The sequence below is a fragment of the Myotis daubentonii genome, chromosome 17, assembly GCF_963259705.1.
Source record: "Myotis daubentonii chromosome 17, mMyoDau2.1, whole genome shotgun sequence".
NCBI classification, from domain to species: domain Eukaryota; kingdom Metazoa; phylum Chordata; class Mammalia; order Chiroptera; family Vespertilionidae; genus Myotis; species Myotis daubentonii.
In genome coordinates this window covers 40,794,282-40,803,896 of record NC_081856.1, presented here as the reverse complement: position 1 = coordinate 40,803,896, position 9,615 = coordinate 40,794,282, and the positions used below count along the sequence as shown (strand labels likewise).

The window sequence follows — 9,615 nt, the reverse complement described above, 5'->3', positions numbered from 1 at the left end:
AGTTTGGGCACCCGTCAGGGCACCTACAAGAATCAACCAATGAATTCATAGATAAGTGGAACAACAAATCGATGTCTGTCTGTCTGTCTGTCTGTCTGTCTCTCTCTCTCTCTCTCCTTCCCTCTCCAAAACTAATACAAATAATAAATAAATAAATAATTAAAAAATTAAATGAAAAGTAATGGTTTCCAAGCAAAATACATAATTACATTTCTCTCTCGGTTCCTGATGCAAGATCCTTGTGTGAGAAGCAAAGAGTATCCAGGAATGATGCCAATGACAATTCCAGGTTGGGGATGTGTCTGCCTTACTGCCATGGGCCGGCAAGAGCTTACCTGAACTCGGTTCTCACTGTCTTCATTCGCTGTTGGCTGGGAGCCTATTGGAGACCAGGCCCTGTGCTGGGGGGTGAGCCCAGCGGCATCCCACCTCTAGTAGCTTGGGTCAGGAAATGGAAATTGGGCCACCTCATTCCAGATCTTTCTTGCGTTCCCTACCCCAGGAGGGCAGCAAGCTAAGATTGTGTGGAAGCTCTGGCCCAGGCAGGTCTGGAGTGCCTGTCAGTGCTCAGTGCTGCTTCTCAACGGCTGTTGAATCCTAGGGGAGTTATCTGGCCACTCTCCTCAGTGTTCTCCGGTGAAAGGGGTAATAATGCCCCCTGCATAGGACTCTGTGAGGATGCCATAGGACACGCAGCTGTCATCTTGGTCCTGCACAGTCCTACAAAGCTGATGAAGGTGCCCTGGGAACACCCTTCTTTCATATTTGCTCTGCCCCCTTTCTCCTCACCCCCACTTTCTGTGACTAATAATGTTGTATGTACACCCTTCCCAACACCTGGTTCTTCCCCCCAAAACCCCCATTCATTTTACTTCATTGAAAGGGTCCCAGGTTTGATTCCGGTCACGGGCACATGCCTTGGTTGCAGGCTCCATCCCGGCCCTTGTTGGGCATGTGCAGGAGGCAACCAATCGATGGGTTTCTTTCACATCCATGTTTCTCTCTGTCTCTCCCCCTCCCTTCCACTCTCTAAATTTAAGTCAATGGAAAAAGATCCTTGGGTAAGGATTAACAAAACAAAGAAAAAATAAAGAATAACAGGTATAACCTAGGTGTGTCCTGGCAACCTGGAACAGAAGTTTAGGCTAAATATAACCTGAAGGAACGCCTGCAATGAACAGATTCCTGGGCTAGAAGCCTGATCAGCGGAGATTTGGGGCGGTGGTTTCTTTCTTTTTTTAAAAATATATTTTATTGACTTTCTACAGAGAGGAAAGGAGAGGAATAGAGAGTTAGAAATATCAATGAGTGAGAAACATCGATCAGCTGCCTCCTGCACACCCCCCACCAGGGATGTGCCTGCAACCAAGGTGCATGCCTTTGACTGGAATCGAACCCGGGACCCTTCAGTCCGCAGGCCAACGCTCTATCCACTGAGCCAAACCAGTTAGGGCGGGGCAGTGGTTTCTTGATGTCCCATGAGCCTCTCCACGTGCAGAACATGGACTTGAATTCTGGCCTATTTCCCTGAGCTTAGGAGGGCCCTGCCTGACAATGGTGTGAGTGTGTGTCAGGGTGAGGGTGGGAAGTTGCTTTAGCAACAATCACTGAAGTCCCTTGGGAATAGTTCCCAGGGTGAGGGTATAAGCCAGGGGAATACCCAAGAAAGAGCAGCCCTCAGCAGGGAGGGCAGCCAACTCAACTGGGCATTGGAGTCCAGAAGTCCCACTGCTCGGAGGTGGTGAGCCAAGCCCATGTCGTGCCGCGGTGATGCATGGCTGGGCTGAAGAAAGAGCTCATTGAATTGTTCGTGGAAAAGAGTGGTGCCCGCGAGGCCAGGCCTGGAGAACGAGGCCGCCTCAAGCACAGTGCTTGGCAGGACACCAGCCTGGAAGGTTCGGCGAGGGCCTCTCAGAATCGGAGGAACATTTTGCATCAAAAACTGGCCACTGCAGGGACAGATGGAGCTCACAGGTTTTGTCTGTCGGCCTGTGGCTTGCTGCTGATGGATGTGTCAGAGGGAGTCAGAGCTGCGGCTCAGCCTCTGGCTGAAAGGAAAAACCCAGACCTGCCTGAGCAGGAGGCACCCGAAACAGGAGCAGCAAAGGCCGTGCTCTGCTTCCAGGACTTTGTCAGCAGCTCCTTATTTCCTAGAATCCACCGGCACAACCAGAGGCCTTGGTGGCCAGGTGACTCGGGTCTAATCCTGGCTCCGTGGCCTCCCAGCAGGGTAAACAAGGTTCTGATGATAAAACACATACTTTACTGTGTGTGTTTGCGTGTGCACAGCACTGCCCCGAGCACTTTGCGACTCTTACCTTACTTTTATGTATTGATTTCAGAGAGGAAAGGAGAGGGAGAGAGACAGAAACATCAATGATGAGAATCATTGATCGGCTGCCTCCTGCGCACCCCACATTGGGGATGGAGCCTGCAATCCGGGCATGTGCCCTGACTGGGAATTGAACCATGACCTCTAGGTTCATAGGTCAACACTCAACCTCTGAGCCACACTGGCTGGGCTTATTTCACGTACTTTTCACAGCACTTCAGGTACTATTATTTTCCCCGATCACAGAAGAGGAAACCGAGGCCTGGGATAGGTAGGTAGTTCGCTGAAGGTCACATGGCTGGGCAGTGATGGAGTCAGGATTTGAACCTGGTTGTGTGGCTCTGGGAACTGAGCGCTGGGCCGCTCTCCTAGGCTGCCTCTGATTCACAGATTGTAAAATGGGTGTCGATGCAATTTCGTATTTACATATTCACATAGGATAATCACTTAACAGCTTGGGCACCGTGCCTGCAGGCAAAACTGTGAGCTACTCTGGGTGTGATTCATCAAGGCCTCTCTGCGCCTTGCTGCCCTTTCTGTTGCTTGTCAGCCTCCTTCAGACAATTTTCTGCTTGAATTTCACAAGACCTTCAGCTTCGTGGGTTAGCACATGTTGCCTATTTGGCATGTGTAGAAGGGCCGGGTAGCAAGGATCAAACACCCTGGGGATAAGTGGGGGTTCTCTGCTCACCTAAGCAGTATTCCAGGAATCCTTCAAGGATGGAAGTTCAAGTTTGGTCCTCTGAGCCTTTGTTTAACTGCAAAGAAAGAAATCTCCATCACAATCACAACAGCCCTCCTGGTTTTGTTTCTTCGTGGCTCCCAGGCACACACAGAAAAGCCTTTCCCCTCTTGGGCAGGGAGGGGTTTCCCACAGCCCCGTGCCTCCCCTCCAATTCCAACGCTGAGGAGAGACTCACCCAAGTGAAGCCCCAGGGCATTTCCAGGCTTTGTTTCCCTGTGTAGTTAGGGTTTTGAGTTTCCCTTCAAGGTCGGAGATGCTAGGATGCAGCCCAGCCCCTCCGTGGGGAGAAGTTCCTACTCACCCACCTCCAAGAAGGTACGTAGGGGTTTGGGGCTGCGGGCACTCTGGGGTTCCCTATTGGGCTCAAGTATGTGTTGCCTGGACATTGGGGAGCTGCAGGCCCAGAGACCTTATATCCTTAAACTTACCCATGTGCTTTAACTGCTCCAGTCTCCGTTGTTTTTTAAATGTATTTTTATTAATTTCAGAGAGGAAGGGAGAGATAGAAGCATCAATGATGAGAGAGAATCATTGATCAGCTGTTTCCTGCACGCCCCCTACTGGGGATTGAGCAACCCCGGGCATGTTCTGACTGGGAATTAACCATGAGCTCCTGGTTCATGGTTGACCCTCAACCTCTAAGCCATGCTGGCCGGGCAACTGCCCCAGTCTTTTTTTTTTTTTTTTTGGCAGGTGCGGGGGGGGGTGGGGGGGGGGTTGGGGTTGGGGGGGAAGTTGTGGTGGAGGGGGGAGGGAGAGGCTTCTGGTAAAAGCCGGAAGACCTTGTGGACGAAAGGGGCCACATGCTGACCTGACAAGCTCAGGGGAGGCCTGCATGGCAGTCTTGCAAACTCAGAGACCTAAAGTAACCACAAAAGATGGTCTGAAATTAAACTTTAAAAGCAGTTATGGTAGGCAGCTACGTCCTAGGCCAGTATCTTCACTGACAAGGTCAACCTTTACTTTAACTGAGCCTATCTGTCTTTTTGCATCTATGATAACATACCCTTGAAGTGTCTGGGTAATTTGTAACTTCCCTTTTTCTGGAGCCCCTGGGGCACAACCAGGTGTGCTGGGCCCCAGGACAGATACCACAAATTCCTTCATTATCATGTTAATTGTTCCTGCACCCACCTAAGTATGTGTCCATCATTTTACTTTTTATCCAATCTCAGGGGTTCTCCCCCCCCCCCCCCCCCCCCCCCGCCTTTGCTTTCTCCTGCCTCTCTAATCTATCACCAATGGATTTCATGTAACCCACCTATGTCCCTTCCTTTGATTGCTATGTATAAATACAGATGTAACTGGCCATTCTCTGGAGCATTTCCTTGAGGTTCTGCTTCCTGGCTTATGTCGACAGTTTGGCTCAAATGAACTCACAAAAATTCTTTACAGGTTTCAATGGTTTTTTTATGTTAACAACCTGCTGGACAAATTCTAAAAGAGCTGTAAGCACTCTGCTCCAGTCTTTATGTCTGCACCCTAGGATGCTCCTGGCACTGCTGGACCACTGTAGGAGGGATCGAGCAGAGAGGGCTGGGTGAAGTGGGCTGCTTCCAAGGTCACCCCAAGAGCCCTGCAGAGAGTTGGTGGCTTTGAGGATTAAAGACCTGAAACGCCCAAGCCATGCCTCAAGACCTCTCTTGCTGTTCTGGGACGCTCTGTTCAGAGACATGGCTGTCAGAGAACACTGAGATTTCAGCTGTGATGCATCTTTATTTCCATATTAGAGGCCCAGTGCACAACATTCATGCACTGGGGGTGGGGTAGGGGCGTGGGGGGAGTCCCCTCAGCCTGGCCTGTGCCCTCTCACAGTCTGGGACCCCTGGGGGGATGTCTGACTGCCAGCTTAGGCCTGCGGGGAGCCAGCCTAAGCCGGCAGTTGGAAATCCCCCGAGGAGTCCTTAGCACTGCAATGGAGGCTGATGAGGCTCCTGCCACTGCCGCTGAGATCACCAGCCATGAGCCCGGCCTCTGGCTGAGTGGTGCTCCCGCTGTGGGAGCACACTGACCACCAGGGGGCAGCTCCTGCATTGAGCATCTGCCCCCTGGTGGTCAGTGCACGTCATCGCCACTGGTCGTTCCACCATTTGGTCAACTTGCATATTATATAGGATTTGAGCATTGCAATTGGCTGATAGAGCCCATTTGCCTTCCTCCAAAAATGTCCGCGGAGGGGAGCAAAGGAGAAAGGAATTAGGAAAGATGAGTGGAAAAGGAAAAAATAGAAAAACCAAGACCTAGGACTCTCTTAGGAGATTTTCAGGGAAGGTTCATCAGGCCCAAAACTACCCTCCAAACAAGTTTTGTTTTTAGAGCAGATACTATATTTGTGTGTTTAATTACAGCCGCACTTAGAAATGCCACAAGGAATTTTCTCTCTCTCTCAGTTTCCTCCATTCCCTTTCACTCTGTCTCCTCTCATTCAGCAGAAAGCTCCAGTTTGGATTCCAAATGCAACACAGGATGTGCGACGCAGTCCATTTGGCCACATTACATCGGCTTTCCTGAAGCTGAGAGGCTGGAACTCAATGCTTCCTGGTCCCCAAAAGAGGACCTTTGCAGGCTCTCGGACCCCAAGGGCAGCCGTGAGAGGGAACTCCAGGGACAATGCCCTGATACACCTGAGCCTGGCCTAGAACCTTGCTGCAAGCAAGGAAAGCCCAGGTTTAGCTAAGAGATAAGCATGGGCTCTTTTGACCTCTTTGTGTCCTTCATTTGACATGAACGAACCTCAAAGAGATAAAGACTGTTCTCCATTGCACCAGAGGACCCAAGATCTCTTTTGTTTTGTTTTCGTTTCTGACTGGAAGACAAGTAGAACTCATTCCAGCTTTATGAAAAGTCACCAAATACTCCACTCCTGATAGCAACTGTTTCTGTGAACTTGCTTCAGAGGTCAACATTGTGCCTCATACTGGCCAGAGACGCCTGGTTTAGTTGTGTGTTTTGTTTTGTTTTGTTTCGAAAGAGTGAGTCTTATGAGCCGCTTAGAGCCTGGTTTCCTTGGTGCCAGCAACAAATTCTGGTACCTCCTACTTGTGGCTCAGTTGTCCGCAGCCCTCGCAAGTACTCCAGTTGGAACAAGGAGAACAGAGAGGGATGTGACCTCCCCCTTATTGTGGGTGGCTTCCTAGGCCAGCCAACAACAGCGCCCAGCATCTGGGACCCTGTCTTGGTTCCCCACTCCCACCCCCAACCCAAATGATTAAAACAGCAACCATCAGCCTGGAGCAAATGGTACCCTACAATCTGCCCGCCCGAAATCAAACTGGTTTGTAATTTTAAATATACCTGTGCCCCACCCAGTTTTCAACACGTTAGTAATTATCCTACTCCTCAACCCTGGCGGCTGGGAGGGAGGAGGGAGTCTGGGTGGGGACTCAAAAGAGCAGCTGCAGGGCCTGGCTGAGCTATCAGATGCCAGCTAATAATAGCTCCCATTTATCTAGCACTCACTCCGCCAGGTATGTGCTAAGCGCTGCTCCTTTATCTCTGGTAATCCTCACCACCGTGCTAGAAAGGGCAGGTGATTCCCATGTGGATGATGGGGAAACTGAGGCTCTGAGAGGTGGGGTCATTTACCTAAATCCACACAGCCAGTAAGTACCGGTTTGAACTCTCATCTGATTCTGTGCTTTTAAGCGCCATGCGACACTGCTGTTTCTTCCAGCCGGTGAATTTAAGGAGAGTGGGTGCCAGGAAATGCCAATTGAGCCAGGAAGGGAGCCATTGCCAAATGCCAAACCGAAAGGGGTTTGAAACCTGAGAATTGACAGATCGCCTCCTGGAAACCCCAGTGTGTGTGGGGGGGGAGGGGAGCGAAGGGGGTAGGAGGTGTTCCTGGGACACGGAGTGGGACACAAACAGCAGACCCTGCGTGCCCCTGGAGACACGAGGGAAGAGGAAAGCTAAGGAATCTATAAAATGGGGTCACTTTAGCCAAGCTCCAAAGCTATTAACATTATTGAGATTGGGGCTGAGGAAACACTATTCTTGCCCTCACTAGACTGGAAACTTAACTTTGTAAACTTTTCAGTCCTGGGTCAATTCCTGGATATCCAGACCTCCAGATAACCCTCTGATTACAGCCCCTCCACCCCCGCCCGCCCCCAAGAGTCACTCACCCAGACCACCTAACACCCACCTGATACCCATTGTTCAGACCTCATGATGTCTGGCTGATAACCATCCTGGTCTATCCTAGGGCTAAAAATACAGGACTGATAATTCTCAAAATGTACTTTTTAGTATAAGAACTCTTAACTTCTCTTCTCTGAAACACATCTAGTTTTTCTGCCTAGTTGTGTTGCCAGCTTGCAAAGGCTAAAACCGGTGAATAAATCTTTAACATTTATTTCTAGCTCAAGCCTCCAGACTCTTTAATATATATATATTTCAGAGAGGAAGAGAGATGGAGATAAAGAGATAGAAACATCAATGATGAGAAAGAATCATTGATCAACTGCCTCCTGTATGTCCCACACTGGGAATCGAGACCGAAACCCAGGCATGTGCCCTGACCAGGAATCAAACCGTCACCTCCTGATTCACAGGGCTACACTCAACCACTGAGCCACGCTGGCTGGGCTCCAGACTCTTTGAGTTCCTTTGGCAGAAGTATAAAAAGGCAGCACCTTAGCCGCTGCCTGACACTAACGCAGTGTGGAAAGCCACAGGAGGATGTTAGAATTTATTTCAATGTATGTTGTTGGGGCAAAATAATAAGTAATAATAATGACGAAGCTTACTAGCAAGTCCTGAGATGTCTGCTAAGATGTTTTGAATGAAATGAGTGCTCCTCCCCAGGGTGCTTCCCCAGAAGAGCCCCAGTGAGGGCTCTTTCTCCTTCCTCACCTCAGCTTCCTGCCCCGCCCCGCTGGGTGCAGGTGTCTCTGGGTGATAGTGACGGAACTATGCCAGTTAAGTACCAACACCAAGGCCTGGCACCCAGCTATCTTCTTCCTCCCTGCACAGCCAAGCATGTTGCTTGGCGGGTCTCAGGTCATTCTGTCCGTGTGTTTCACCCTGATAGTTACATTTCTCTTCCATTACTGCGTCCTCATGATGGATGAATCCAGAACATAACGTGCATTGTTTAAGAGCGTGCTTACCAAATGCCAGGCCCTGCTCTGTGTCCTGTGCACACTTGAACTCTTTTTATCCACATAAAATAGTATGAAGTGGGTAGTACTAACATCTCCGTTTACGGGTGGTAAATAGTTGGGGCCCGGAGAGGTGAAGCTACTTGCCTCTGTCACACAGCTGATGAGTAGTACTGCCTAACTCTCATACCCATGCTCTTAGCTGCTCTGCCATAGTGATTCTGCACTGAGTCAGGGTGTTCGTTCAGGCATCCCTTCCTGGGCACGCCAGACCTATCCATGGCTGGGTTGCTGCTGCCACGCCGTGTGGTAGGCAGTTAGACAAGATCAAAACAAGGCTGGTGGGCCAGGTACAGAAGGTCACCGGGGTGGGAAGCCCCAGGTGCCTAATTATGGGCAAAACTGGCAAACAAGGACCTTGTCCCCAGGGTCATCTTTCCTCCCTTAGCATATTGCTGGTCATGCGGTTTACACGCCCTGACCTTTCATAGCGCTGCTCATGCGGTTGACCCCCCACCTCCCCCAGAGGAGGAACAAGGGGCCAAAGAGTGGTCTCAAGCAACTTCCAAGTAGGCCCTGGCACAACCACTCCCTTAAGCCCTAGCCCCCAGGGATAACATCTAGGCCTCAGCTGTGTTTCAGCTACAGGCCTAGAAAAGCAGCAAAACCAGACAAGCAGTGCCATGGCTGACATCAGGACCAGCTGCATTGAGTAATGACTCCCTGCCCTGGTGTGACCAATCACCCCGAAAGGACACACCTGGAAAGCTGATGAATATTCTATTGAGATCCTTCCCTGAGAGCGCCCCTAAAATAGTCACCCTTAAAAGCCCTTAGGACAGAGGACCCAGTGCCTTCTCCGTATGAGGAGTACGCCCACGCCCTTCCCACCCCCTCCCCTTCCCACCAGGTGCATACCTTTACCTTCTCTCCTAAGCACCAGGGGTCCCTTCTTTTGCCTCTGCAACTCGTTTCCTGAGCCCATGTCTTCTACAGTTCACTTCTTCTACCTCTGTGACTTTCTATAAATTTTTAAATTGACTTTTAGAGAGAAAGGAAGGGAGAGGGATAGAGACAGTAACATCGATGAGAGAGAAACATCCATCAGCTGCCTCCTGCACACCCCACCCCCTGATTGAGAATCAAACAGGCATTTTGTGACTTTTTAAATAAACTTTCTCTTATAGTTTGAGTCTTGGCTCTGAATTCTTTCTTAGCCAGAACTCAAGAACCCAGGTTGCTGAACTGAGGCCCGGTCTGACCTCACCACTCTAACGCCTGGTGGCATTCCCACTGCCCACAACTGTATCTTGGCCGCAACACTGAAATTACGTCATGTTCCCAGGTGAGTGTGATGCTGTTTTAGGCAGTCAAGGAAGATATCACATAGTGTTGTCGATGCTCCACAGGGTGGCTCTGAGCGACCCATCTTT

At 50.2% G+C, this 9,615-nt stretch overlaps 1 pseudogene; it reads right to left on the bottom strand.

The window, feature by feature from the left end:
- Positions 1-4,477: 4,477 nt before the first annotated feature.
- Positions 4,478-4,535, bottom strand: LOC132220247 (U7 small nuclear RNA; annotated as a pseudogene).
- Positions 4,536-9,615: the final 5,080 nt, after the last annotated feature.